Source organism: Hevea brasiliensis, chromosome 17, assembly GCF_030052815.1.
Source record: "Hevea brasiliensis isolate MT/VB/25A 57/8 chromosome 17, ASM3005281v1, whole genome shotgun sequence".
NCBI classification, from domain to species: Eukaryota; Viridiplantae; Streptophyta; class Magnoliopsida; order Malpighiales; family Euphorbiaceae; genus Hevea; species Hevea brasiliensis.
The window spans coordinates 4,127,831-4,154,282 of record NC_079509.1 but is presented as its reverse complement, the minus strand read 5'-3'; the positions used below and the strand labels follow the sequence as shown (position 1 = coordinate 4,154,282).

General features: G+C 35.4%; 1 non-coding gene and 1 pseudogene across 1 annotated transcript; both read right to left on the bottom strand.

Annotated features, from left to right (window-relative positions):
* Positions 1–13,993: 13,993 nt before the first annotated feature.
* LOC131175485 (silicon efflux transporter LSI2-like) lies at positions 13,994–20,887 on the bottom strand (annotated as a pseudogene).
* A 4,818-nt stretch (positions 20,888–25,705) lies between these two features.
* On the bottom strand, positions 25,706–25,812 carry LOC131175719 (small nucleolar RNA R71). The gene has a single exon (XR_009145908.1). It is a non-coding gene; the product is annotated as a small nucleolar RNA R71 (small nucleolar RNA).
* Between the last annotated feature and the right edge of the window lie 640 nt (positions 25,813–26,452).

Genomic DNA, 26,452 nt, shown 5'->3' with positions numbered 1-26,452 from the left:
GACATGGGCTCAGTTTGTGGAACTTTTTATCAATCGGTTTGTGCCAGAAAGCTTCAGAGATCAGAAGCAGTGGGCCTTTGAGCCCTTAAGACAGAATGGCGGTGCAGAGACAAATATGCTCTGCAATTTCGAATTGAGCAGATATGCCCCTGCAGCAGTAGCTACAGAAACTATGAAGGTGAAGAGATTCCTAAAGGGGCTTGACAGGAGGTATGCGAACCTAGCCATGATGTCTGATCAGTCTTTTGACGTGGTAGTTGATCGAGCCAGACAGATAGAGATTAGCTATGCTGCGGATAATAGCAGGAGAGCAAAGAAAAACAGAGCAGAGGGTTCCTCAGGTGTCCCTTCCATGGGTACTCCAGACAGTGGTGGCCAGAGTAATTACAGAGGAAAAAGCAGGAACAAGAAGAGTGGTTTTAGACACAAACCTCGAGGATTCAGACTAGGGTACGGATCCAGTAGTGGTCACAGTTCGGGGTACAGCAGTTCTGGGTCTGGTTCAGGATCCTCCTTGGCACCTTGTGCACAGTGTGGAAGAGGACATTCAGGACCTTGTTTGATGGGTTCAGGAGTATGCTTCAGGTGTGGCCAATCGGGTCACTTTGCTAGAGAATGCCCCGTTTTCAGTGAGCCACAGATGGGGTCACGAGTTCATGCAAATGTTCCTCGCCGATTGTATCCAGTGCTTCCAACATGGCGGCGATCGATTCGATGGCCAACAGGCCGAGGACAAGGGGGCGTGGATTTGGAGGCGGTCGGAGGTAGAAGTCGATGTCGAGTTACGCCACTCAGGGTAGGGGTCAAGCTCGGGTTTTCACCCTGACCCACCAGGATGCTCAAGCTTCAAATGCAGTTGTGGCAGGTATTCTTCTGGTCTGTTCTTATGAGGCTCGTGTTTTGATAGATCCGGGTGCTACGCACTCATTTGTCTCCCCTGTGTTTGCCATGAGGTTGGGTAGAAACCCTACAACCTTAGGATGTCCTTTGTCAGTAGCTACCCCACTTAGTGACAACATAGATGTAGATATGGTTTTTCCGGGTAGCCCAGTGGTAGTGGATGGAAAGATCCTCCCAGCAGACTTGGTTCCTCTACCAGTAATGGATTTTGATGTAATCCTGGGGATGGATTGGTTGTCAACTCACTATGCCACTTTAGACTACAGGAACAAAAAGGTGTATTTCCACATACCTGGTGTGGAAGAGTTTAGCTTTGATGGTGACAGGAGCGTGGCTCCATATAATTTGGTGTCAGCAATTAGTGCTAGAAAAATGTTGAGGCATGGATGCCAAGGGTATTTGGCATTGGTGAGAGATACATCTATAGAAGGTGTCAGCATGGAAAATGTTCCTGTTATCAGAGAATTTATGGATGTCTTCCCAGAGGAGCTTCTAGGGTTGCCACCAGGAAGGGAAATAGAGTTTTGCATTGATGTTGTGCCGGGTACAAACCCCATATCGATGCCACCTTATAGGATGGCACCAGCAGAATTGAAAGAGCTGAAGGAGCAACTACAGGAGCTTTTGGACAAGGGTTTCATACGTCCGAGCACTTCACCTTGGGGCGCTCCTGTTCTATTCGTGAGAAAGAAGGATGGGTCATTGAGGTTGTGTATTGACTATAGACAGCTGAACAAGGTGACTGTGAAGAACAAGTATCCACTTCCTCGGATCGATGATTTGTTTGATCAGCTCCAAGGAGCTAGATTCTTTTCCAAAATAGACCTGCGCTCAGGCTACCATCAATTGAGAATCATGAATGAGGACATGTCCAAAACGGCTTTCAGGACAAGATATGGTCATTATGAGTTCTTGGTGATGTCTTTTGGACTCACTAATGCACCAGCAGCCTTCATGGACTTGATGAACAGGGTGTTCAAGCCATTTTTGGACCATTTTGTCATCGTATTCATAGATGACATTTTGGTGTACTCTCGGACCGAGAAAGAACACGTGTGGCACTTGAGGATGGTGTTGCAAACTTTGAGGGAGCACCAGCTATATGCCAAATTTTCGAAATGTGAATTTTGGCTAGAAAGCATCTCATTCTTGGGACACGTGGTTTCTAGTGACGGCATTCAAGTGGATCCCAAGAAAATTGAAGTCAGAATCGATTGGCTTAGGCCTACAAGAGGTGCGAAGTTTTCGCTACTACAGGCGTTTTGTGCAAGATTTTTCCAGGATAGCAGCTCCCTTAACTAAGTTAACTCGGAAGAATGTTCCATTCATTTGGACAGATGACTGTGAGAGGAGTTTCCAGAAGCTTAAGGAGTGTCTAACCATCGCCCCTGTGTTGACACTACCTATGAGTGGTGAAGGATACACCGTGTACTGTGACGCTTCCAGAGTTGGCCTAGGGTTTGTTTTGATGCAGAATGGAAAAGTAGTGGCTTATGCTTCAAGGCAGCTGAAAAGGCATGAGCAGAACTATCCCACCCATGATTTGGAAATGGCGGCTGTAGTCTTTGCACTAAAAATCTGGAGACACTACCTGTATGGTGAAGTGTGCGAGATATACACCGACCACAAGAGTTTGAAGTATATCTTCCAACAGAGGGATTTAAACTTGAGACAGAGGAGATGGATGGAGCTTCTGAAAGACTATGATTACACCATCCACCACCTGGAAGGCCAATGTTGTGGCGGATGCTTTGAGCAGAAATCTTCACATTTCAGAGAAGAGACCGTTGATTCAGAAGTACATGAGTTGATGGATCAAGGTTTAATCCTAGATCTTTCGGATGAGGGGTATTGTTGGCTCATTTTTCGGTGAGGCCGGACTTGAGGACGAGTTAGAGTTTCCCGAGATAGAGACCAACAACCGATGAAGATTATAGAAAGAGTACAAAGGTGAAGGTGGTGAGTTTGGATTTGCCAATGATGGCGCCCTAGTGCAAGGTTCTAGGATATGTGTGCCCGATGTGGACAACCTCGGGAATGAAATCATGCGAGAGGCACACTACACAGTCCACCAGTTCCACCAAAATGTACCATGATGTGAAAGATAGCTACGTGGAATGGCATGAAGAGAGACATAGCAGACTTTGTGTCCAAGTGCTTGACTTGTCGAAGGTGAAGTTTGAACACGGAGACCGTCGGGAAGCTGCAAGAGCTCCCTATCCCGAATGGAAGTGGGAAATGATCACTATGGATTTTGTGGTAGGTTACCTCGTACCACGCGAGGATGTGATTCGATATGGGTAATTGTAGACCGCTTGACCAAATTAGCTCACTTCTTACCGTGAAGACTACATATTATGCCCGGCTCTACATTCGAGAAATAGTCAGATTGCATGGAGTTCCGGCTTCCATAATATCTGACAGAGGGCCCCAGTTCACTTCTCGGTTTTGGAGAAAGTTACAGGAGGCACTTGGCATACAGTTGAACTTCAGTACGGCTTTCCACCCATAGACAGACAGACAGTCCGAAAGGACAATCCAAACACTGGAAGACATGCTTCGCATGAGTGTCTTGGATTTTGGAGGTCAATGGGATGAGCAGCTAGCTTTGGTGGAGTTTGCCTACAACAATAGTTATCACTCCAGCATAGGGATGGCACCCTATGAGGCATTATATGGAAGAAAGTGTAGGTCTCCTCTGTGTTGGACAGAAATGGGGGAAGCGAAGGTGCATGATGTAGACCTAGTGTAGTACACTTCAGAGGTAGTTCCTTTAATTAGGGAACGACTGAGGACAGCTTTCAGTAGACAGAAGAGTTATGCAAACCCCAGACGGAGGGATGTAGGCGACTATGTATTCCTGAAGGTTTCTCCGATGAAGGGAGTCATGAGATTTGGAAAGAAGGGCAAGTTGGCACCTCGGTATATCGGACCTTTTGAGGTTACTGATAGAGTTGGAGCAGTTGCCTACCGGTTGGAGCTACCACCCAACCTTTCTCACGTTCATCCCGTGTTTCACATCTCCATGCTCAGGAAATACATTCCAGATCCTTCTCATGTACTACAGCCGGATGTGATAGAGCTAAAAGAGAACTTGACATTTGAGGAGCAGTCTGTAGTCATAGTGGACTACCAAGTGAGACGGCTGAGATCAAAACAGATCCCTATGGTTAAGGTTTTGCGGAGGAGTCAGTCAGTGGAAGAGTGCACCTGGGAGTCAGAACGGGACATGCGTAGCAAGTACCCTTATCTGTTCAATGTATAATCATGTGCTTTATTCTGCCTTGTGTAAAAATTCGAGGACGAATTTTCTGTAAGGGGGGAAGAATGTAACACCCCAAAATTTTAAATTTTATGAGCATTTTTGGTATTTTAATTTTATTTAAATTTTAGAATTTTTTTTGAGATTTTTCGGATTTTAAAAATCGGGTTCGATTTTCTGAAAATATAAACTTTGATGATTTTTAAAAATTAATTTAAAGACCACGTGGAAAAACTAAAAATATATTTGGAGTCTACGTATTTTTCTGAGTTTTCTGAAATTTTTTCGGAATTTTTGGACCTCGTTTTCGGTCCCGAGGCAGAGTAAAAATTCAAAATTTTGTATTCTGAATCGAACCGGCCGAATCGAACCGGACTGGATCAGACCTGTCGAATCGGACCGATCTTCTTCTCTTTTTCTTCTTCCTCCCGCGCGCGTCGACCTTCTCCTCTTCTCTCTCTCTCTTTTCTCTCTCCTCCCTCCTCCCCTTGCCGCGGACTTCTCCGGCCAAAATCTGGCCGATCCGCCCACCAATTGGACCGGGTCTTATGTCAAAAATCATCTACTAGGCGAGAGCTTTCCATAGACACCAAGAACGCCTAAATCCATCAAGCGGTTTGTCCGATTTTTGCTCGGGAAGATTTTAGCCCATTTCGACTTTTGGGCTAGATTTCTCGAAAACCGTGAATCCCACGAGAAAACCGAGGGTACCAGCACGCTCCACTCGTCGAGAGCTTCGCGGCGACATAAATTTCAAAATTTTCCGACACCGTTTTTCGGTGGGTCCCACGGAACTTTGCAGTGTTTTTCCGAGCATTTAATGAGCTTAGAAAATTCTGAAAAATTTATGTACTAACCCCCGTGTTATGGGCTTCGTGTAGGTATCCTCGATTCGCGGAAATTCAAAAGTCTCTGAATTGGACCGAGGTTTTGGCTAACCCCCCATTGTCAGACCTCCCGAGCGCGTTCCCAAATTCGGATCGGCAAAGGTAAACCCGAACCTTGCTTTTTCATAATTTTCTAGTGCTTAAATAGGATTAAAAATCCATAAAATATTCGTGGTAGCTTAGAAAATTATGATTCTTTTTGCAATAGCTTAGTAATATTGCTAAGGACCGCGGGGCAAAGTTTTAGAATTTTTAGAGCTTATTTGGGCAGTTTTTGCAAAAATGATCAATTATAAGGACTAAATTGCAATTTTACATACTGTGATGAATGACTGATTTGATGGGCCCAGGAGGGGCTGTGTGATGTGATTGAACTGTGGATATATGAGTTGCGAATATAGAAGTGTGATTTGAGCCTTTTTGCAGGTTGGGTAGGTCCTAGGTATAGGGGAGACTCGATTTTCGACTTAGGACGTATTGGTCTTTTTCTTTGTTTGTATTGAGTCAAATTTATTAAATGATTGTAATAAAATTGTCGTGAGCTGACCTTCTTCCTCCGCTCAGCCACCACAGTGATTGTCGTCAAGTCTGTGAGTAAAATATTAATTTTAATTGTAATTTCGATATTATTATATGTTCAGCATGCCCATGCATCAATTATATGTATATATTTATGTAGTTAAACTCTAGGCACGATTTATGATGCATTGATAACTGTTAAAGTGCCATGATGTTGTTGTGGTAATTTGGAGCAGCAGCGTGCGTTGGCGTGCGTGTGATGTGGTGTGGACTATGGATAGGACGGGTAGTCACGGCTTGAGTTCTTGGCATTGACCCGATCCTTCGAGGTAGTCACGGCTTGAGTTCTTCATTGGGACTCTCGATTTGGTTTATTAAGCGAAAGTCCGGCTTGAGTTCTTCGCTTGCACCAGGTTGGATTTAAGAGAGCTGTATAGGGGATCAGCTCCCATATGTTATGATTGATGCTACAGGGTGCGTGAGTGCTCCAAATTACCTTTTTGATGTTATGATGTGAAAATGATGTTGATGTTGCATTTCACTCTCAGGTGCATTAGTTTTAGATAGTTATAGAGATTATGGTTAAAATTGATATTTTACTCTCGAGTCGACGCTCACTCTGTTCAATATTTTTTTTCAGGCTACAGGAGGATTTTATTTTGGTTAACCTGCTTTTCTCCTTCGCAGGTTGTTTATCAATATTTGTGTAATTTTATTTACTCCTAGAATTTTCGCATGTGTTAGAAGTATTTATTTGATTATGGTCTATAATATTATTATCATGTTGGACCTGTAAACGTATAATGATATGCATGTTTGATGGATTGGATGAGAGAGCTGAGCTCCCATTTATTTTTATGAGGATATGAGTATGTGGAGGGTGAGCTGAGCTCCCCAATTGAGTATTTATTATGTTTACAGGTCGGGTGAGTCGAAAACTCCCCGTTGGAAAGTCCATTTTATGGCCGGACTCTGTCCGTTTGTTTTCTTGATATTGGGCCCAAATGGGCCTTAGAGTTGGGTAAATGAATAGTTAAGGCTTACTACGGGCCTCGGGGGCTTTAGGCTGGCCCAGGTCCTAGTGCCGGTCCGGCCCATAGGTTGGGTCGTGACACAAAAAATTTAAATTTTTTTAAAAAAATATAAATTCAAATTTTGTCTCCACATGCTAAAATTTTTATTTTTATTTAAAAATATATTTTTTAAAATATATAAATCAACTAATTAATTTTACTAAAATATAAAAAATTAAATAGTAATATTTTTAAAAATATAAGAATCAATTAATTCATTTCTTTAAGGTAGAGAGACTAAATAATAATTTAAATAATATAAATAATAAAAATTTAATAAAGAAACTAAATAATTTAACGGAAAGTAAAATATAAAAATTAAATATTATATTTTTTTTAAATTTAAAGATTAAAAATTTAATTTTGTTAAAATATATAAATTAAATAATAATTTTTTCTTAAGATAATATATTTTTATAAATTAATGAGACTATTGTATGCACTATACACGTGTGTTCTAAGAGCGTTCCAAGTCCAACTAACCACACATTCTGTCCAACGTAATTAAGTTGGTGGCCAGACGCTCAAGTCTCCAACTAAATTTAAAACTGCTGTGCTGCTGGTTGAGCTATCGAAATCTAATTTCCAGCTTGGATATTGCTGATTTGAAGTATTGATAAATAAATAAATAAATAAATAAATATAACAAATTTGTGAATTCATTAAAATAATACTCTTAACTTTGTATAATATTAAAAATTTTTTAATAATTTATTATTAATAATAGAAGTTTTGTCTACTATTATTTTATTTAAATATTAAAATAAATACTTTTATTTTAATTGGACAAATAATCCGAAACTTATTTAAATTTAAAATAAGCGAAAATTTTAATATTATTTATGATGTTAAAATTTTAGTTCTTCAAAAATGCAACTAAGCCAATAATTTTTTTTTTTAAAAGGAGAAATTAATCTTATCCTAACTTTATGAGAGAAATAATTTTTAACTAAGTAAAATTTTTTATTTATTAGTAAATTTTTATATTTAAATGGTGAAAAATTATAAACTAACAATACAAAAACATAATTATAAGAAAGGTTAATTAATTAATAACAAGATAATTACATATTAATTGCATAAATACAGCTAATAAAAGATTAATGTTTAATAAACATTCTGGACAAAAGGCATCCTGGACATTCTGAGTTGATTCTTCAGTTAATGGTGTTATTACGGGTAACTTTGCGAGCATTGGTGATTCAGACTTGTCTTCTAAAGGAACTACTTGTGATTTAGGTCCAACTTCTAAAGGAACTGACACTGGAACTGACATTGATTCAGGTCCAACTTTTAAAGGAATTGACGCTGGAACTGACACTTCATTCTCAATTTCAGGAATACCAAACTGTTCATTCATTTCTTCTAGCTGGAAGAATTCCACTCCTCATTCTTGTAACACATTCTCTTTACTAGAACTCTCCCCCTGAAAAGGATGTGTAGTGTCACACCTTACCCTACTGTAAGGATGATCCCGTATAATACCTAATGAATTTCTGAACTTCACGTACCGATAACTCATTAAGTACCCTACAATGAATTTTAAAACAATTTTCTTACTTTTATAAGTGGTGAGCATTTCTAAATAGATATTAAAATCATTTATTCAAAGTTTTAAAACTAGAAAAATTTTTGTTCCATTTATTTTTCCGCAAATTTTATAGAAATTTCGGCAGAGTGCCGTCTGTATTTTGAGAAAATAGTTTTTCAAATTCCTGTAAAAAGCACTTCCAATAATTTGTCTCAATAACTTCTTCAAATTCACAACCATCCCAATCAATTTCAACATCATTTATCAATTTCTAAAAATTCAACAATCATCAAAATACTAATAATCAATTCTATTTAGATTAAAACAAAATATTTTCATTCATATTTTATTAAAGATAAAACAATTTATATACATCATTACAAAAATTTACATTAAGAGAAATTCAAATCAAAATTTATTACAAGCTTTATACAACTGCTCATAACCAATTTTACATGTCTATACATTTACATACATTACATACATCAAAATAAATTTTTATAATCAAGATATAAAATATACCCGATAACTTCAAAGCAGGTAGCTCCTCAATTTTCAGCAGCTCAATCTGTTGCTCCTCTAGTCTCTATATCTGCGACAGCAATAACAGCCATCGCTGAGTACTAGGACTCAGTGGTGCACAACATACTAAAATAAACTTTATGCGGAATTTAAATAACATTTATTCAAAATTTAAATTGAACATGAGCAATACATTCAAAACATGACTTATGAAATTTTAATCCAAACAATTTCATTTCAAAAGTCTCAAAACACATTTCATAAAAACACACAGTTATATCATGTCATTCAAAACAAATATAATCTCAATAGCCAGAGGCTAAGGAGAAGTCGCATCACAAGGCTAGCTAGCTCAAATATATGGGAACCCATTCTTTTTCTTCTTTAACTGGCACACACCTCAACACTTTAGCCAGAGAAGGAATCAAAATTCGAAACTGATTTCCCCCACTAGTCATGCTAGTGAGGTATTCAAATATATGGTCATGACACTGTGGTTTCAAAACTATCTTAACAATTTACTAAACATTTGATGCCATTTCAAATATATACAATTAAACTTTCAATAATTTAATTTGAAAGCATAATAAACATTTCAAGACAATGAGATCACAATTCAATATTTCAATTCATTCGAAACGATGTGTAGAAGAAAATTTATAAAAATTCTATGTTGTGCACAAACCTTATATAAGTCACCTTTTGGCCTTGACTCGACACCTCGGGTTCCTTTTCAGTATTCTTTTCCACTGAAACACACAGTTTCACAGTGTTTTAGTATCATAACTTAGCATAAATCCAAAAATAAATTTAAATTCACTTTTACCTAGCTCTAATGTGCTAAACTTGACGTTCTTTAAAATTTGTGTTTCGGGGTTACTATTCACGATACTATTCAAGTCAATTTGTTGACTTTCTAAGGCTTAATAGGTACGGGAATTCCAACTTCACCCACATACCATATTTTGGTTACTAAATTTGTTGGTTTTGGTTGTTTACTTAAATTCTAAGTCTTTTAGGCAAATTTGTAAATTTTTAGTCTTGGGTGTCTTATGTTGCAATGTTCCATTGGTCATTTTACTGTTAGAATTTGATAAAATTTTCTTCATAGAAAATGTTCCCTATTGTCTTAACTTTATTCTCCTTTTTGAATCACTCCAATTGGAGTTTTGTAACTCAAGTTATAGCCATTTGAATCATAGCTACCGGATTGGACTTAACTCAGATTTCTGGGCAAATTCTGGTTCTAACAGTTTTAGGTCACCAATTTTGGGTGACTAAATGACTTGGTTAAGGGCATAATTTCGGTTTGTATTCTTCATGAAAGTTTTAGGTCTATATCTCAGCTTTCCACTGGTAAAATTTCAGGTCTTGCTGCCTGCAGCATGACCCTAAGCAATCCGAATTTGCATTTGGTTCTAACACTTCCAACATACACCAATTGGTCACAAATGACAATTTCTCAACTCCAACAAGGTCAAACACATCATTTAACAATTTCTCACATTTTTCCTCCTAAAACCCTAGGTACCAAAACCCTAATTACACAATTGTTTCAATTCATGCAATTTCAATACTCTAAACATACATATAACTTCACTAACCTTAGAATTCATATTCAATTAGGTCAAAGCACACCAAACCCTAACCACTCATAGCTGACCAAATTTCTATGGTTCCTTACCTTGTCCATTTGTTTAAATTTTCAACACTTTCTAACTTAGTTTAATTGCCTAAGCATGAATATAAAGAGTAAATTGGAAAATTTATCACTAACCTTTTTGTTAGATTTTCCAAGTCTTTATTTCTTCAATTTTTCCTTTTCTTTCTTGCTCCAATCTTCTTTTCAAGACTCAAAGACAAGGTTTAACATGAGGAACTAGGAAATTTATAGTGTAATTTATGGTTTTAGAAGCTTAAATATAAACTTTAATGGTGGAAAAAATAAAAAGAGAGGGAGAGGAGAGAGGATGGCCACGACAAGGAAGAAGAAAGAAAGGAAATTATGTTTTTCTTTTAATTTTTTAACTCCTTTATGCCATAATTATCCCACAAATTAAATTATTTAATATTAAACATTATTGCATCATGCTTATGAACTTTGATGATGTCAAAAATTCTAATATTCTCTATTTTTCTTTTTCCTTTATTTTTTCTTGTTTCTTTAATTTAATTTTCTATTTCAAAATTTTCATTAATCAAATTTTATTAGACAGTTAGGCCATGAATCACCTCTAGGGGTGAATTGACCAAATTGCCCCTCTCCAATTCGACCTGGTTTGCAAATAATTCAATATTTCTTCCAGATCTCTGACCTAATTATTTGACTGGCTGAATAATTCTTTTTTATGATTTTCTTTTTTCCACTGTGTTCACAATGGTCCTAAGGACTGCAGCGTCACATTTTACGGTTTGAAATTTGAGTTTAAATCGACTTTACAATCTTTTTCGAGAAGGTCATCCATCGCTGTGACTCTCAGCTCGTTTAACTTCTTATGTTCTGTTTTTCTTATTTATACTTAACTAATTAACAATTACTAATTATTTGTGTTTAGGGCTTATCTAGTTGTCTTAAATGTGGTTCTAATTTTCTTAATTTTTCGGACCGACACCGGTCACTGGAATAGTGAAATATACCAGGCTATGCAAATAGGGGTGTTACATGTAGCAACTCTCCCTGAATAGTATGGTTCAGATTCATGAAAAGAGGCATCCAAGGTCACATGTAATCTCAGAGTTTGAGGATCATAGCACTGATATCCTTTCTGAAATTCAGAATAGCCAACAAAGACACATCTTTTTGCACATGGATCAAGTTTATTTCTTAAAGTTTTGGGAATGTGAACATAAACTGTACAACCAAAGACCCTAGCTTCGAGGTTCGAAAGATGAGTAACAGAACACAATGATCGCATCTTTTGTTGAGGAGTTTGAAAATCTATCACTCGTGAAGGTATCCGATTGATTAGATATGTGGTAGATTTCACAGGTTCTCCCCAATAGAATCATGGCATATTCATGCCAAAAAGTGAGGCACGAACCACTTCCATTATTTGTCTATTCTTTCTCTCTGCTAAGCCATTTTGTTATGGAGTATATGTGTAAGAAGTCTGGTGTCGTATCCCACGGTCACATAGAAATCGTCCGAGCGATGCATCTAAAAATTCCATCCCATTGTCAGTTTGCCAAACACGAATCTGCTTCTGATATTGAGTGCCTGCCATGCTATGAAATTCCTGAAATGCTTTACAAACATCATTCTTTTTGTGAAGTAGAGATACCCACGTCATTCTAGTGCATTCATCAATGAATGTAACAAAATAAAAATAACGAGCTTTAGATATAGAAGGAATTTTTGCAGGACCCCAAACATCAGAGTGTATAACCTCAAAAGGTTCTGAACTTTTATTTGAACTTGGTAAATAAGGAACACGATGACCTTTGGCCATTTCACAAATATCACAATGAAAATTCGAAACACTTAAATCTGTAAAAAGATGTGGTCTTAATTTTTTGAGATAACCAAAAGAAAGATGTCCCAATCTTCGATGCCATAACCATATAATTGCTCGAGCATTTTCTTCACTACTAGTTTGGTACGTATGACTGAATTTCTATCCTCCATTCTTTGTAAGTTCCAAGTAATAAAGTTTGCCCCGTTTAACACCATAACCAAGAATCTTCCGAGTCAGAATGTCCTAAAAAACACAAAAAAGGGGCCAAAAGGTTACAGTACAAGCAAGAGTGGAGGTGATTTGACTAACAGATAAAAGATTATATTCAAGAGATGGAACAATAAGGACTGTATCTAGTGTGAGAGTACTAGACAATTTGACAGAACCTTCTCCAGTAATAGGAGAAGTGCTACCGTTAGCTGTAGAGATAACTGATTGGTGACATGGACGAATAAATTGTATTTGGCTAGAGTTTTTGGTCATATGATCGGATGCACCTGTATCAATAATCCAAGGACTATTTTTAGAAATCGCAGAGAACACATTTGTTATTCCAACAATACCTAGGTAAGCAACATTTGCCATGGGTTGTGGCTGTAATTTATCTTCCACATTCAGCTGGGTATCCTCTATGGATGTCACCATAGCCTTTCCAGCAATTTTTTTACTTGGTTTTTTTGAGAAGTCCCACCATTCGAAATAGCCTATGAGTTCGTAACAGCGCTGCTTCGAGTGACTTGGTTCACCACAATGACTATATTTAAGATTGTTAGATTTTCTAGGATTTTTTGATGAACCAGATGTTCCTTGTTGAGTTCGGTTTGATAACATAACTGAGCTTTCAGAAATTGGTCGAGAGCTTCCCATTGTCTATCTTTGTTGATACTCTCGCCTTACATGCGCATATGTGTTCTCCAGGTCGAGTTTTGGATCTTTTCGCAAAATTTCTCCACGAACCTGATCAAATTCAGGATCAAGTCCACTTAGAAAAATATGAACTCGAAGCCTACTCATTGTAGAATGCAACTGAACCACCCCTTCAATAGTTTTTTCCTGAGATGTAGTCCTGTGATCAATTTCCTGAAAAATAACAACAAGTTCATTATAGTACATTGACAAGGGTCTACCATTTTGTGTGTTAGAAAAAGATTTTCGATTCAGTTCAAAGAGACAGGTTTCATCTGTGCCATCATAGAAGGTTCTTGACACAGCCTCCCATATTTCATTGGCTGTGGAAAGTCAAATAAATCGCTGCATTAGTGATGGACTCATTGAGTCGATGAGCCAGCTTTTGACTCTATGATTTTCAGTAATCCACGTTCCAAAATTGGGATCTTCAGGTGGGGGTTTTTTGGTTTCTCCAGTGAGATATCCAGCCTTATTGCGAGCACCAATACGCATCTCCATAAGTTGAGACCATAATGGATAATTGGTATCATCCAATATGATACGAGTTGGAAACACAGCATTATCCTGGTGAATGATAATAGGTGGAACTGAGCTATTCTGTGTAACAGGTATAGTGGGAGTGATTTCTGCCATTTCAATTAGTAAACAAGGAAATTACGATAGTGGTTCAGATATGGGATTCAATTCGTGTTGAGCAGCTTTTAGGATCGAATTGCTCTGATACCATGTAAACAATAGAATTCTGGAAAAAAAATTTAGGTTGTATTATATATAGATACTATTACATCATAAAAGAAAAGGAAATAATACTATTCTAGGAAATTAAATATACATCTATACAATATCTGTCACCTAATCAACTCACTTAATCAAACTCCTATAATTACGAAATCAAATCAGATCAGTCTCCTATAATTGTGAAACTAATATGGAAATTACAGCAAGTAGTCAACTATGCCAACACTTGAAACATGTTTGGAAGGTGATGGAGATCTTGATTCTGCTTGAGATTGAGAACCTTTCTCTGAAACTGTGTCACTGCAACGTCTTCGAGAACCTCCTGATCTGCCATTTAGTTTGTTTTCAACTCGACTCTTAAACCTTTGGTGTAATGTGTCAATGAAACTTTCCTTGCTTGCTTTCTTCTTCACTTCGTTGGATGATGATTTACCCCATCATGAAGGCATGTTTTCTGAAATTTAGGACTTACAGTAACTCTATGGCAAGTTGTCCTAAATTAATTCGATTCCCAACATCAAAAACTATCCAAAAAAATCTTTGTAAGAAGTTATCGCCCCCATGCACAACACCTACAGAAAGATTTTCTAGAAATTCACAACTACTTTTCAAGATTTTAAGGAAGAATTTGACCAAGATTCAGTAGATAAAACCTGCAGAAATAAATAAGAGCTCCATGTTTAATTCACCTAAGAAACGAAACTTAATCGCCAAACGAAACTTAATCACTAAAACTATGTCAACATCACAAAGTACACATAAAAGAAACCAAAGCATTTCAGCAGAAACATTTGCGATAATTTTTTACAATTTCTACTCTTCCTCAAACCCTTACACAAACACAAGCATTTGTATCCATGTCACAGTATTTTCATTTACCTTATTGTAATAACAACTTTGGCTAAGTTATCCAAATGAAGGTAGCCATGTACAGAACATCAACTATAACTGGGATTTATTGAACGTTAGGAAGAAAAAAGATAAAACTCGATTGAAAAAACCTCAATCCACTGGTTTCAAGAATTATGAATCCTTATAAGGCTCCAAAACTTGGGAAATTATTGTGTAGTCCCAGTGCACCACATTATAGGCATGATTTGGTATACTATATCAAACAGATAACAACACATCAACTATAAAAAGGTGTGTCAAAAATTTATAATAAAAATAAAATAATTTTTTATCAAATAATATATATGATGTGTCGTATTATTGTTGGTTGGATGTCATGACATGGTACACCAGAGTATTGTATAATTTCCCACAAAACTCTGGGTCGTAAGCTTAATTGCTTCACAGCCAAACCCACGAACACCCATGTCACTTCAACTACGAAAAGGCCATATTCTTCAAAGTGCATGCCGTCACCATAAATCAATTCACTTTACGGTCACTAGCATACCTCCATATTCGCTCCTGTGATAAACATAACTCCGAATATCAATTTCAGACTTCAGATTTTCTACAACTTAGGCAATTACAAACTTAGACCAGCACACAGTGACTTTCACTCAGTCAACATTTTCATTCTCTTTTCTTTTCTCTGATTGTCTCGGGAACCAAACAAAAAATTACGATCTCAAACCTCACCAAACGGATCTAAATACCAGTAGCCAAAAAAGGAAAGACAATATTTTAATATTGACGTCGGACTTAAAAGTTTTACGACAAAAGAATTGAACGGGATTCCATCTAATTTGGCATCTCTTACTCCAATTGCTTCATAGTGATGTTGACAGTTATATCCGGTTATTGACTTGGTAGATATAGTAGGTAAATGTAAGTTCAATTTGAAAACTCATCCAACTGTAGACAACCGATTATCAAGTTTGACATATTGATACTGATCATTAATGTGGCATGAACACTTCACAATAAATGAATCATGGGTTAAAGATATTCTAGATACGATATGTAATACAAATATCTCGGACGCTGCAAATATTTTTGGCATTTTGTCGGTCTCTCCCTAAACCTTAGAGTGAAATTTCTCTTTGCATTTTTTTGTTTTTTTATTCTAGGACTTCATCTCTTCCTTCTGCTAGCTTGCGAATCTCCTCCTCCTCCTTCACCCAATAGTGAGTCTCCTCTTTCCCCCATTTTAGATTACATTGTGCATATAGTTTTTGGTTCTTTTACAGGTCTAAATCTTACATCAACGAGAGTTTTCATTTAATCTAACTAGTTTGAATTTGTAATTGCATGTGTTTTCTAGTGATTATGGTGATATGGAAGCATTATGAGTTTGCGTGTGCTTCTCTATTCTTGCACGACGCGGGAATCAGTTTTGTTTTAGTGGTTGTTGCTTGTGGTGTGTGAATTGGAGATGGCTAGAAGGCGCGAGTGGGATGCTGAAAAACTCCACTACCATTGTCCTATGTTGTTTTGGTGTCGATTCATTGCTTCCATGGCTTCTTATGGTAATGGGGCTTTCAACGATAGATCCTTGGTGTCTTGAACGGATCTTTGCTGTCGCTATTTCAGGAGTCCTCTTGGCTTGTTGGGCACAGTAGAAGCTTTCTTTTTGATCTGTTGAATGAGACCTCGTGACTTGTTCAGATCTTACTTTTCGAAACTAGGCTCCCTTAAGTTAGGGCTTCAGTCTCTTTAGTGTTTTAGTTCTCTAGATGGCTTTTTGGGCCCCTTGTATGCATATCCTTATTTAGTTTTAATCTATTTACAAACCTTTGAACTTGGTAGTAAGTTAAGCGCTTTGTTTAAATTTGCCCTTATTATCATACTGGACTTTAGGCATTTTATCCTACAATGAAATCTTTATGTTTCGACAAAAAAAAAAAAAAAAAAAAAAATATATATATATATATATATATATACACACACACATACATACTCCACCAATCAGAAGATGTCGCCAGGCTTAAATCACCATATTTCTAAACAAGTGAAAAATGAAAAGAGGCAAATCCTAACATAAAGAGGAGAGGCTCGTCATCTTTCAGTGTTTTTTAATATATAAATCTTGTACTCATGAAATAATCTCCAATAAATACATAACCATTAGACTAAACTTAATCATTAGAGGCTCTGGGCCAAAAAAAAAAAAAAAAAAAAACTTGACAGTAACTTTATGATCATGTTGCAGGAATTCAAGTATTATCCGAGGTCCCGCACTTTGTTTTATTCACAAATTAAGATTATTACCATGTCTGAGTATGCCTTTTTTTTTATTATTAGATAATAAAAGGAGAAAAAATTTTGACATTATTAAAATATTAAAAAGAGAAGAAGGGGAAAGAATAAAATATATAGAATTATATATATATATATATATATATATATATATATATATATATTTAAATAAATATATATTATTATATGATAGCACTTGACATATATGTGTGTAAAATAAAATAATTATTGTATTTTAATTTTTCATAAAAAAGTTACGAATAGATGTATTTATTAACAAATAGATGTATCTATTAATAAACATACATATCTATTATATACAAATAGTTACGGCTATTAGGAGAGGTGTTATAACAAATGTGTCTGTTAATAAACGAATATAGTTACATCTATTACAAGATATATTAATTTAAAATAAACAATCGTATCTGTTGGAAATAGATAGATGTATATGTCTAAAAAGATGTCATGACTTTTCATTCTCTATAAATATGGATGAGTTATTCAATTCATATATACTACTTCTATTTTTTTTTTCTTTTCTTCTAATCTTTCTAAATTCTGTTCGCACAAAAAGTTTTTAAGGGAAATTTTCAGAAGTTACCATTTACAGATTTTAGATTTTATTGTATTCTTTAAGTATATTGTCATAACTTTATAATAATTTAATGAGGGTAATTAATAGTGATTCTCAAAGCCTATTTAACATTCACCGGTTCAACATTTTTATCTCTCTCACTCTTCTAGTTTTATATCTTTTTGATTTCATATCAATTCCCTAATATTTTACTTCTACGGTTCTTTGGCGAGAATATACTCCAGCTCGCCTCAATCTCCTCTCTGATTTCAGGTTATAGATGTCAAAATTTCATAGATATCCAGGGTTTTAATTGCATCACGATGAATAATCAAATTTAAATCTGAAGTTTTGCACAAATTGAGGACCATATGAAATATTATAAACATTCTTTAGTTTTCTATCTTTATGTGGCTATCATTCTATTGTCAATAATAATTAAAAATAGAATTAAAAGTTTATAATGAGAAAAAATTAAAATCAATCTACTCCACCATTAAAAAGTTAAAAACAAAAAAAAAGTTAAAAAATAAAAATCATTTGCTATATATATATATATATATATATATATATATATAATTGTTAAAATTTATTTATTTTAATTTTTAAGGTTAAAAAATATAAATTATACTAATTATGAGTTGATTTTGCGACATTCAATTAATTTAAATAAAATAGATAAATTTATAATTTCATAAATAATTAATAAAAGTAGGAAAGTAACTTTTCAATCATTATAAATAATGGAATTCAAATCGATTTTATTATTTACTTAAATCAAATATCATTAATAGAGTTGAATTGAATTTCAAAAGATTAAAAAAAATTTGATATGAGAAAAAATAAGCGTATTACACTCAGCTAGGGATTGATTCAAAGTTAGGATCGGTTCATAAATGATGAATAATTTTCAATTGGATTGGAATGGTGGGTAGGTTCGATCATAGTCAAATTGAATTTTTCTTGAAAAAATAAACCTTTAGATTTATCAAAATTAAAATTTAATCCAAATTGAAATTAGAGGACATGGAGACCAGTTTAGACCTTCTTAAACTTTAAACCCCATCAGCTTACTATGTAATATGTAAGGATGATAATGGATAAAGAACTTATAAAAATCATTTATAATTTTAATATTTAAATTCATTAAAAATTCAACTAAAATTTTCTTCAAATTATTCGAATTCTTCCTAAATTTTATTATTATTATTTGAATATTAGCGAAACTCATTTATCTTTATATAATTTAATTAATAATTTATATAAAAATATATTTTATAAATAATTTATATTCTAAAATTTTAATAATTTTATAAAATATATTTAAATTTTATTTCAAATGTAATATTTATGAATATTTATACATATTATTATAAAAATATATATTTTATATTAATTAATAATTTATGTAAATTAATTTAAGTAATGATTACTCAACACGTAATTTCTAGCTCAATCATATGCCATTCAAGCTCAGTCAGCTCGGATATAAAATTGACAAACCATTGCCATCCCTAGGAGTATGTACCATCTAACAAGTGTGAAGCCAACAGCAATGACCACAACAGTAGTAGGGACACCAAATTTGAGATGGCTCCAGGAAGATAAATTATATAACCAAGGGTCGTGGCAGTGGCACCACTAGCCTTCTCACAAACTACCATATTGGCAGCTGAACCCACAAGTACTGAGAGGTTACCAGACACAGAGCCGACTCATGCTCGAATCAACCATGCCTTCTTCACAAGCAAAGGAGAAATACTTAACGCTAATGATGCCGTCCTTTACCCCAGCGAGACAACTGACATAATTTAAACATTTTTTACATGACCATAAGGCTTGTATTAAGGCTAAGAATTCGACGGATATTACCAGTTGTTACATTTGAGCTTGAGGTAGAATAAGGATGAGGAATGCAAGAACTGCTATCCCTTTGGCATGGTCAATTTGTGCATAGGGCTCCATCATCTCCCATAAATAGCTTGGAATTCCAGCTTTCTTGAAGCCATCGATTGTCATGAACATCCCACATAAGAAAACTAGAAGTGAATATATAGGATACCTGTTCAAAGAAGTGGAGGAATAACGTCCAAGGTTCAGTGATTTAACAAACAAATACATATACAGTAATAATAGATGGATCATGTGGGGTGATTTTACCTTCTCCAGGCATGGTTGTGCATCCTTGAAATCCAGAACCATGAGAGAGCAAGTGCAGCCGTTATTGCAGTCCATGACATGTTCATACCCAAAATTAAAGCAATCATCATCCCTATGGTTATTAGGTAAACACAGGATTTCCACAATAGGCTTCTCCATTTTGAATTTCCTGGGGGTTCCAACCCAACATTGGGAATTACGTCACTCTGACTGACATAAATTTGGTGCCTAAAATCCCCTTTAGGGGTCAAATTTCAACCACAGGGAGAACTCATTTACTTACCCAATCCAAGGCATGTTTCTTGAAAATGTAGGCATTTGAATCGTGGTATTTAGCTGGGGGATAACCTGTGATAAATCGTATCTCCATATGCAAGTTCTCCACCGTTATGAGAAGAAAGCTGTCTCCAGAAGATGCATAGGGGATGCATAGAATTCAAAAAGAAGCCTATAAATGCTGCAGGTAAGATTCCGCCTAAGAAAGTCCCAAAATAAATCTTTCCGTTTACAGCTTTAATCAGATTTTGAGGGTTGCCAATTGGAGTTGCTGAAGATCCAATGTCTGCACTTGAGGCCACAGTAAGTAAGAAAGAGTGAGGAGCGAGATTATTTCGTCTTGCAATTTTCAGCACCGGTACTTCAGTCAAGACAATGCAAGGGGTGTCATTAGTGAAAAAAGCACTTGCAATGGGAGATACCAAGCAAACCCGAAAAATTAAATCTTAGCTCCGCGGCTCCATGACAGCAACTTTCACACGTACTCAAATGCATCTGCTCTTTTAAGATAGACTTACCACCAGCGTTCCAAAAAGAAAAGCAAGAACTGAAAGATCAATAGAAGCATACGCTTGAGCAGGGGATGTGACCCGGAAAACGACCATAAATACAGCCCCTAGAAGAGCCCCTCTGTCCTCCCAGTGGGCAGAAGTGAAATAGTAAGGAAAGCTGCCAGAAACCAGAATATTGCGCAAAGGCAAAATTAACCAAGTATCATTTTTACTGAAGAAGTCATTGCCTTTTTGTTTTTCAGCTTTAATTAGATATTAAAGACAAATTGCTGTATGTGAAGCACTTTGCAGCCTCAAAACTGTCATCAATAGAACAGTACCGTAGCCAATCCGCTTAATCAGCACCCTTTCCAGCCAAAGGATATACCCTGTAACTCACAGAAGATTGCATTATCCTTCATATTGAGGCCATTCATTACAAGATAATTAGTCAGATGCATCCATTTTTCTCCCCTTTCTTTTTATTAAGATAAAATGCTCCTCATCTCAGCCTGAAAGATGCAATGCAGAAGATCTGTGTACTCAACCCAGTATTTTTTAAAAAAAAAAAAAAACACTGGAGGAAATGTCTGTATAAATTTTAATATATATTAATTTAATAGAGACATATTTTCAAATATATATATATATATATATTTGAATGCTCATATATATAATGAATTATGAAAAATGAAATAAAATTTTATTTATGTAATTATGATAAAAGAGAAATTTGCAAGTACTTACGTAAAATGGAGGGCTAATCCATCATCAAAAGAAAGGTGGATATTCTCCATCCGTTTATCTTTGGCATGCGGTTTTATGTTTAGCGGTTGGTATACCATGTTCTTGATATAGCAGCTTATGTATATAATGTGGTGTGTCAAACCAATAAAATTTTATCTACTAACTCATGCAACTTAAAAACAGAGACCCACAGCCCATGGACCACGTACACATCGCAAGCACAATAATATAGATGCGTGTATGATGCTGCCATCGATCCCTTCTTCCCTTTGGACAGAGGAAGGAAATGCTGAGTTTCTTTGAATCCAATTAAGAAGATCAAGAGAGCCTCAACTTTTCTGCATAGCGGAGGCAGAAAATTGAGCCAGTGCGAGCTCAAAGATTGTGAAGAATAAAGGTCTTGATTTGTACTCTGCTTAATGCTACTCTAAACACAATAGAGGTGCTTTTCTTTTTTCATTTTTATTTTCCCTTTTGATTTGTACTTTTTTATGACCTTTTATATATTGTTTGTTTTGGGAACTAGAATAATATAATTAATCAACTGCAAGCAGGTGAAAAAAAAAGAAGTGCCAGACCATCAAGGTTTCCTTGGAACATTTTTTTTGTTTTTTTTTTTTTTTTTTTTTTTTTTTTTTTTTTTTTTAATTCTTATGGCAGCCTTTGCTTTAATTATTGCTCAATGTGGTCCTCCAGGTGCCAGGGAAAACAACATTGTTGCTGGCACTTGCTGGGAAACTTGAAACGGATCGAAGGGCATATCTCCCGTTTGCATGACCGGTTATATTTGTATTGTAAATTTATTTGACATCTGGATAATTTTGTGAACAGAAAACTGGGAAAAACACCTATTGTGGTCACGAATTGCATGAGTTTGTTCCTTAGAGAACTTATGAGAGCCACAGCAGTGTTAGGCCAAAAAACTAGTTTGGTTTAGGTAGGCGCTACCAAGGGTATCCAACTGTTCTCGGCTACCATCCACCATCTAGATGCTGGCCATGGTTGCGTTCAAGTGCTTTTTTTATTGTTTTTTAACTTTTCAAATAAACAGTAATTTTTTAAAAAAATTTCTTTGGATAGCTACGGCCTTCTCTCCTCCAAATCAACAAATTTCACTCTTTTTGATAAATATTTTATTTCTCGCCCCCTCTTAATTTGTCACCTTTTAGAAAAAAGGCCAAATTAATATAATCATGTTTTAATTTCTGCTAAAAAGTTCTTTTTGAAAAAAAAAATATATATATGCCAATATTTTTTCTTTTACTTTTAAATTGCTATGAAACCTTATAAAGGTGTAAACGAATTAAGCAAAGTCAAATTTTGAAGAGTTCAGACTTGATTTATCAAAAATTTTCTAAACTCAAGCTCAAATCATGTCGAGCTCGAGTCGAAAATCGGTAAGTTTAAGCTTGACTCGTTTAAAAAATAAATTCTAAAGTAGCCGTGCCAAGCCAAGTTTTATCTAAGTCAATAACAACTCGCGAGTAACTCAACTCATTTATAGACTAAGTTTTAGGTATATAGTCATGAAGTTCAAACAATATCATTTTAATTAGTTCTTATGTAAAAAAATAACTTAATTTTCATAAAAAATTAAATTTAAAGTAAAAATAACTATATTTAATAAAATATATTTACCATATTGATTATGTTACAGTTTTAAACAATAATATTTTTAGAACATTCATAAATTAAATAACAAATATTTATAAAATAATAAAGTATAATAACTAATATAAACATTTTTATAAGTAAGCATATTTACGAACTCATAAATGAGTCACCTCACGAGATTTAACGAGTTAAATACATTTAAGAATTTGGCTCATTTATTAAACGAGTTTACAAATTGAGCTCGACCTTAACTCATTTTCTAAACGAGCCAAATCAAATCTCAAATAACTCACGAATAGCTTGATTTATTTAGATTCTATGATAAGTACATAATTTATTAAATTTAATCCCATCACATTTAGTGTTTTTAGTGTGTTTTTATGTTTAATTCTGTTGGTTAAAATATATTTATCATTTAGGCATATTTTTAGATAGTTGTGGAATAATTGTGTTAAATGGAGAAATTTTCAGCATTTGACATTTGCTGTATTTTTCAGGTGTTTTTAAAGTTGTGGGTCTCCAAACTGAGTGCTGTTTAATCCATTGAAAAGCTAAGATAGAGCACTTCAAATGATAAAGAATGACCAAAGCTCAAATCGGTCTCCAAGGTTGACATTTATTGCAAAAGCCTAGGCTTGATGTGTCACGACCAGTTTCGGTATTTATTTTGTATCTGGAGTTTCAGACATCCAAATGAAGCAAGCCTAAGCCAAATTGAACCTTAAGAGCCACCTCTACAACTTTTATGAAGGGTTGGATGCGAGATGAGGCCATTTAATGGTCAAACGGCAATGAAGTCGTCACAATGGGCTGGACCGTTTGTTTGAACCAGTCCCAGTTTTTGGGCCATAACTTGAGCTGTAAACCTCGGATTTGGGTGAATTAGTACCCTTTGGAAAGCTAAGAAATAGGGCTACAACTTTCCTGAAGAGGGCAGAGGCAGATTTGGAAAGAAAGTCGCTAAAAATCGGCCTTGATTCCAGAGACGTGAATGCAGACTGAAAATCTGTCTTCTGAATTTCAAAACTTTTCCTAGTTTAGTTCCTATCTTTGGGTTAGGTTTTTAACTATAAATACGTCTTTGGGCAGCAGCTAAGAGCATGCCAATTCAGACCTTCATTCTCCATAAACACCGTTCAACAGCCTCTCCATTCGTCTTTTAAAATTCTTCTTTAGATTTCTTTATTTTATTTTGTAAGCCATGAACATGAGTGGCTAAGTTTTTAATTCAGTTCAAGGGATTCAAGTTCTTATGTGTGATTTGTGAGACCAGATTCTTAATTTAATTTATATCTTTTTGAATATCTATTGTTTTCTGATTTAATTGTTTTTGATCTATTGAATGATTTACTAAAAAAGCCTATTAGTTAATTATTTGATTTGATCAATTGCTAGTTCATCTTTATAATTCTTAATTATTGTGTAAGATTGAACATGAGTAGCAATTAGGTTTTATTGATTATGATCCAAGTTTTCGATAATAACCTAAGGAAACAATAGGGTGGATTAAATAATTTATGCTTCATAAATTATTGTTCAGCTTAACTACTTCATTTTCTTAAAGCAGTTATTAATTTGATAAGGATTGCTTAATACCAACTTAGTTAATAATTAGAGTCAATAAGAGTGCTGGGCTCGAATTGATGAGTATAGGGAAGTCAGAGGTTTACCTCCCTATTTGGTAAATCTACGTTAAGTATTCAATAAGATATAATTGTATTTCTTTTGTCTATAATCAAATCGATGCATTGGAATAAGAATTACCTTGGACTGAAGTTTGTTTAAATTGAGATTTTCATATTTAGTTCTTGAATTTCTGATTTCTTCTGATTTTGTGTAACAAACCCCCCCCCCCCCCAATCTTTGTTTCTTTCGTTTTCCATTACACACAAGTGCACGAAAATTTAATAATTCAGTCTCTAGGATTCGACCTGGATTTATCACTTGCTACAAAAAATATTTAATTACTGGTAATTTTAGTTAATTTAATTTATGGTGGATTCGACATCCATCAAGAATTTTGGCGCCGTTGACGAGGACTGAAATTTATTGATTTTTGTGTTTTTGGTGTTAGGGTATTCTGTTATTAATTTTGTTTGTAAAGTGTTGCTATTTTTAGGTTTTTGAAAAAAAAAAGAAAGAAAAAAAATTTAAAAATTATGGTGTTACTGTTCATTAAGAATTTTGGTTGAATTTGGAGGGCGGCCTATACCTATTTTGAAGGAAACGATGCTCTGATCAAGACCAATTAATCCATAGGAATTTTTGGCCCCATCCTCTGGAGGCCAAATTCGATTGTTTTCTAGGGTTTTGAGGCATTTTTCTGTTTTTACTTTGATTTTTCTTTGTTTATGACAAGGATTTCTCAATCTGGTGAGTTGATCTTTGATTCAGAAGTAGAAAAAACAGCTAAACGGTTGAGAAAATTGGCTAAGCAAGCTAGGCAGATCTCGAGTACATCTGAAGCAGTCCAATCTCCAAAGGAGCTAAGTTCGGATTCGAATTTAGAGTCAAATTTCGAAAACGAAACCATGGCTGCTAGAACTTTGAAAGAGTTAGCTGCTCCTGATCTAAACTAACAGCCTTTGTGTATCCAATACCCTGCTTTAAATGTTGCTTTTGAGTTGAAATCTGGACTAATCCATTTGTTACCTAAGTTTCATGGTCTTGCAGGTGAGGATCCGCATAAGAATTTAAAGGAATTTCATGTTGTGTGTTCCAGCATGAAACCTCAAGGAGTTTCAGAGGATCAGATTAAGCTTCGAGCTTTTCCCTTCTCACTGGAGGGCATAGCTAAGGATTGGTTGTATTACCTTCCTTTCGGATCTATAAACTCATGGAATGGAATGAAGCAAATATTTCTGGAGAAGTATTTTTCTGCTTCTCGTGCTGCCAACATAAGAAAAGAAATTTGTGGCATCCGGCAGTACAATGGAGAGAGTTTGTATGAGTATTGGGAGAGATTGAAGAAACTGTGTGCAAGCTGTACCCATCATCAAATATGTGAGCAGCTTTTGATTCAATATTTCTATGAAGGACTTCTACCAATGGACCGTAGTATGATAGATGCTGCTAGTGGAGGAGCTTTGGTTGACAAAACACCAGAAGAGGCAAGGAGGCTGATTGCTAACATGGCAGCAAACTCTCAATAGTTTGGAATGAGAATGGATCACACACCTAAGAAGGTTAATGAGGTAAGTACATCTAACCTTGAGAAACAGATTTCTGATTTAACTTCTTTAGTGAGGCAATTGGTTGTAGGGAAAATGCAAACTGTTAAGGTATGTGGGATTTGTTCGGGTTCGGGTCATGCTACTGACATGTGTCCTGCATTGCAAGAGGATGAATCAATGCAACATGTTAATGCAGTAGGAAATTATGGACAGCTACAACATAGGTATGATCCCTTTTCTAATACTTATAATCCAGGATGGCGAGATCATCCCAACTTGAGTTATGAGAATCAACTAGTGCAAAACCGATACCAGCAGCAGAGACAAGTGAATCAACCACCTCCGCCTCCCTCAAATCAAGGTATGTCACTTGATGAAATTGTTAAGGCATTGGCTAACAATACACAGCAGTTTCAACAGGAGACCAAAAATAGCATTCAAAACATAGAATGGCAGATTGGTCAGTTA